Below are 6,000 nucleotides of genomic sequence, written 5' to 3'. Positions count from 1 at the left end.
CAATTTATAATACAGATAGCGAAAGATAATAAAATACCCGATAAATGTCGTGCATCAGGCTGGCATCCGGCGCCTCGATCACAGCAGGCGGACAAGGGCGGTCGACAGGAGTAGTCACATGACGCAAAGCACGATAACCCAAATCTCCACCAGATCGAGGATCATCAAACATGATGGTTCCCCCCTCGCTTGACGTCAGTTAAGGGATTCCATATGTCGTGCGGCTCTCCGGCAGGATACTCAAACGCCTTAGCAAGTTCAGGCGAGGGGGCTACCTTCTCATCCTCAATAAAATTTCCACTGCGGACAGGAACCCCATATTTTAAACCAGAGCTCGCTGACTTGGTTGGACTATGGCGGCGGTGAGAAGTGGTCTTGTGGGAAGGAGTACGGATCAGATCCGACTGCACTTTTTTGCGATTGAGCTTCGATAAAGGATCTCCATCCAACAGCTCCAACGAGTCCTCAGGCTCCTCAACAACCCGCGCACCGTCTTCATCTTTGTCAACACTCAGAATAGGTTGATCAAGTACTCTAATCGTCTTACCGTCATCGTCACGCTGTGTGCGTTTGGATTGGTTAACTTCCTCGACTTCGGAAGGAGTGGACCGTTTTCTCTTGGTACCACCCCCGCGATCGCTGGGTATAGCTTTGAACCGTTGAACACTCGACATATCAACCGACTCCGACACTGCCTTAGTTGATTTCTTTACTAGAATGCGCTCGACACGTGGCACCTTACCTCGATTGACAACTACAGCCGGCTCCGTCTGACGAGATGCACGCCTCTGAAATATTCGCTGACAGTAAGGAGGAAGTGTGAGATACTTTTGCTTCGGAGGTGCAGGTGTAGAAGTTTTAATTCTCCACTCGTCGTCAAGCCCGAGCAACTCCTTTTTCAGCAAGTGATGGCCTTCAGAGAGAACAACAAATAAACAACGATTAATACCAAAATAACATATCAAAAAGCCAACACAACACAACATAAACCATTAACGGCAGCATGAGTAGGACCAAGACCGACTGCACCCAAAGCAGGATTGGACAAGATATAATATGTACTCGACAACCAATAAGCCGGTACCGTCTGGGGTTTGCTCAAGCCAACGTCCACATACTCACAAAGGACATGGTCAAACGCCCTCTGTTCCCATACACCCAAAGGCCTCTGATCCAGGTGTTCCATCCGGGGTCGCACACGATGAAAAGTTCGACGAAGAGGAAAGTCAGCGGGCACCCTTAACCAGTAGAAGTGATCTTTCCAATCCCTTAAGCTGGTCAGTTTGGGAAATACTGTCATACGTTCTGGCCTGGTGAAGATTGTATACCATCCACTCATACTCCCATCTTTTTTTAGCCAGTGCAGCTCCTTAAACAGATTCAACGTCAATGGCCATTGCTTGAAGGAGCATAACCAGATAAACGCAATCAGGTTGCGGATCGCTATCGGCGATATCTGGGCCAAACACACATTCCACGCCCGCAGCACCCTAACCACGAAAGGATGGAGAGGAAAGCGAAGACCAAAGTCGAAATGCTTCGTGTAAACGGCAACGCAGTCGTCAGGACAGTCAAATACAGTCGCTCCCTCCCTTGGTAAGATAAGAGAATACTCCGGAAGAAAGCTGTAAAATACGGAAGCATGACCAGCATAATTATACTTCTCTGCCTCCTTACGAAAATCTGTATCAATCCTTTGAGTCCTCACCTTACAAACTGCAGCCGGTAACTCAGTTGTGTTATATTGAGCCGACTCGTCATCAAAGTCGGCCGCCAAATCTGCAGCCTCCTCATCCATCACATTCTTCAATAACACCTCAGGAGGATCATCCTCATTAGACTCCGCAATCGGCTTGGCCCTAAGACCGTTCCCAGCCGAATTGTCGTTAGGCGACTCCAAGATAGAATCACTCGGAGTACTAGGCTCACCCCCAGGCTCCCCAGCATTTGCATCTACAACCTTGGGCTCCTTCCCAGGTCGGCGGCCACTCGTAGACGGATCCTCAGCAAACGTCAATGGCCTAGACACTGCAAAATTCCCGATATTAGTTCCATACTCGTCAATACCAGCACCGGAAGGACGAGTAAAATCCCGAAAGCTCCTAATATGGTAACGAAAGGCCAAAGGTTCTACATCCAACACCGGCTCCGACTCAGGAACATTGTGCGAGTCAGGTCACAATTCCCTTTCCATTCTAGCCCGCAGGTCGTGATACTTTTTCGACCTAAGTTCGGCAGCAGTTAATAAAGTAGTCGAGCCATAACGCTTGCGCGTGTTGATAAATTGAGAAAAAGGAATATAAGGAGTCCTAGGCAAACCCCAGCCGACAGACGGTCCACTAGGTTGCGAAGGCTGAACAGTAGACCCAGAATTTTTACCTAACACGGTACGCTTCCCTTCAGAAGTGCCGCCAGACCCGACTGGAGGAAAGGATTCATCAGACAAAACCCCACCATCGTCATACCCAGCCCCACTAACCCTATTCGCACTATCATCACTACCCGATATATTTAAAGAACGATAAACACACAAAAAGGAAAAAACTCGAAAGTAAAGGGAAGAATTTGTACCTCGATATCACAGAAGGGAGGCGGGAAAGATTGCAGGACGACCACCAGGAATTCCACACGAAGGCGGCGAAGAAACACTCGAGCAAGCAACAGCGACGGTAAAGTAAGATGGAAAGAGAGAGAAAAAAGCAAGAGAGATCGGAAGGAAATGAAAACCGAAGAAATTCTAAAAATAAAACGGTCTAAATATAAGTCAAAGAACGGAAGCCGAAGCGTCATCATTAAGGGACAGTTGAAAAGACGTGGGGTCAAACACGTGGACGGCCATGATGAAGTATTAAAAAGATATAAACGACACGTGGCAAATTCAAAACGTAAATATCCCGCCAAGTGTACAGTCGGAGGCACATGCAACAACACTCTAAAAACAAGGGGGCTAGTCGTCCAAACAAAACAAGGGGGCTAGTCGTCCAAACAAAACAAGGGGGCTAGTCGTCCAAACAAAACAAGGGGGCTAGTCATCCAAACAAAACAAGGGGGCTAGTCGTCCAAACGAAGCAAGGGGGCTAGTCGTCCAAAGAAAGCAAGGGGGCTAGTCGTCCAAACGAAGCAAGGGGGCTAGTCGTCCAAAGAAAACAAGGGGGCTAGTCGTCCAAAGAAAGCAAGGGGGCTAGTCGTCCAAACGAAGCAAGGGGGCTAGTCGTCCTAACGAAGCAAGGGGGCTAGTCGTCCAAAGAAAATAAGGGGGCTAGTCGTCCAAAGAAAGCAAGGGGGCTAGTCGTCCAAACGAAGCAAGGGGGCTAGTCGTCCAAAGAAAGCAAGGGGGCTAGTCGTCCTAACGAAACAAGGGGGCTAATCGTCCAAAGAAATCAAGGGGGATAGTCATCCATGACAAAACAAAGCCCCAATACTAGTTAAGCAGGGCACCCATACTTGATGGGGGCTAGTTACAACATCAAATCTGGCTGCCAACTCCTCAACCAGCATCTACCCCGGGTTCATTTCCATCTCTGTCACAGAGCAACTGTAGCAGTAAACGTACTACAATCACTCTGAGGGGGCTAGTTGTACGGGATGATTCTTCTTTTCTCAGAGCAACTGCAGCAGTAAACGTACTACAGTCACTCTGAGGGGGCTAGTTGTACGGGATGCCCTACCGGCATACCGGCAGGACACCCCGTATGATCAGAATAGTCTAAAAGACTTCCCAGAGACATTTAATTCCAGTCGGCGCTCGAACCTAATCAGGTCTAGTCGGCCTGATTAGGAAAAGAAGTGCCACGTAAGCTTGGACAGGTCAACGGGTCGTTGTCCTGCGGATCTTCCACCAGATCTTCCGTACGGGTCACCCGCCTATATATATGGATCCTCATTTATTGCCAAAGGTACGTGAAATCATTAACTATTCCATAAACTCGCTTAATGCAGACTAATCTGCATTACTGACTTAAGCATCGGAGGGGTGATACTCGAACCACCCCCGAGGCTAGTTAACCTATTTCATTGTGCAGATCACAGTCGGACTCATTCGTACAATCCCAGGTCGATCCCCAACCGTTCCAAGTCCTGTACCGAAACAGTATCGGAGCTAGATTAATTAACCAATTTTTTTTCATTCTTATTTATTGCTGCAGCTTTGCTCATTCTTCCGCACAAATTTTGTTTCTTCTCATCTTTTGAATCTGCACAATGGGTGACACTAGTAAAACAACAATTGACGTTACATCACAATATTATCTTCATCCCGCAACCAACACAACTCTGGTCATCTCTCCAGTAGTGCTGCGTGATGACAACTATGGTGAGTGGGCTCGATCGGTCCGCAACGCTTTCACGGCAAATAACAAAACAAGGTTTTTGGATGGCTCCATAAAACCACCAACGACAGCATCAACGGAATTGGCTCAGTGGGTACAGGTGAACTCCATGCTTGGTGCTTGGATTCATAACACACTCGACGCATCTATTCGATCGACGGTTCCTATTACTCCTAATGTCAAAGACATGTGGGATGACATTAAACAACGTTTCTCGACTGGAAACGGTCACCGGATCAATGAACTCAAGCGACAAATAACAACTTGCGAACAATTAGGAGACTCGGTGGTCACCTACTAAGGCAGACTCCGTAAGCTTTGGGAGGACCTAGATGCATTTTTGACCCCACCATGTTCATGTGCACTACAAAAAAATGCGGCATATTGTGACGCTTTTTGGGACAAATTGCGACGGTAAAGAGTGTCGCTATTTCACGTAGCGACGCTTTGTGAGAGGGTCGCTATTTTCATTGCCGCTATTTACCGACGCTTTAAAGCGATGCATTTCGCCGCCGCCATTTGGGATATAGGGACTCTATAGATAGTCACAATATTTAGACACCAAAAAGCGTCACTATTTGCACGCTTATAGACACATTTCTCCGCCACTATAAAGCATATAGAGACGCTTTAGACACCCGAAATATATAGACTCTTATTAGAGTCCCCATATGTGTACTTTCGTGCGAGTTCTCCTCATTCCCTCCAAAAAAATTTAGACCCTTTGAAGCGTCACAATTTGCATCATATTATATATATATATATCAATTAATCTAAAATCACAAATTATTTATAAAATACATGTTGACCATAGATGATAATAATCAAATACTCTACGTACTACATTATCATAAAACACCCGTAACGTCGTGCTTTGATTAATTTAGAAAAAGTGACATATAACAATATAAATCATCCATACATTAAATTGATTTCCAGAGTCTAGTTAACTAAAATAAAAGGAATATGTTAAAACAAAAACAACTTCCTAACATCATTTCTTCTACAGGATAGTCCAAAACTAAATAAAAACTACCTCCTGACTACATACAAACTAATTACCAAGTAAACCTATTGCTATACTAGCTTAAGATAACTTGTTGATCTTGATCTACATCATTACCACTTGAATCATCAATAATCTGCAAAGAAAATTTAATATGTCAAATATGTCAAATATATATATATATATATATATATATATATATATATATATATATATATATATATATATATATATATATATATATATATATATATATACAGAGCATGATGAACACATTTTAAAATTAAAGGAAAATTAACAATATCATTTGAATCACTCAAATTATATTTTTCAAGGTAGATCAAGCAAACACTTATTCAATCTACGATCTTTGAATAATTTGATAAATTATAGTTCAGCAAATTCAATCATACATGAACATTATTAAAAAAAGGTCCAGGTATCTCCGCGGAAAATGAAACAAAGAAAAAAAAAGTCTAGGTATCGCAGCTAGAGATCTGTAATATTTACACTTAGTTCCCTATGATTCTTCCTATCCTGCTCTTTATGGTATCCTTTACAACTTTTACAAAAGAATCAGTATGTATAACTTCAAAATTCCAAATTGCATCACTTCTAACTCTCCATATTGGTATTACTAAGGCAGGAACAACAGTTTACTGCACC

The sequence above is a fragment of the Spinacia oleracea genome, chromosome 6 (assembly GCF_020520425.1).
Source record: "Spinacia oleracea cultivar Varoflay chromosome 6, BTI_SOV_V1, whole genome shotgun sequence".
NCBI classification, from domain to species: domain Eukaryota; kingdom Viridiplantae; phylum Streptophyta; class Magnoliopsida; order Caryophyllales; family Amaranthaceae; genus Spinacia; species Spinacia oleracea.
The sequence above is the reverse complement of the archived record's forward strand: the minus strand, read 5'-3'. Positions refer to the sequence as shown.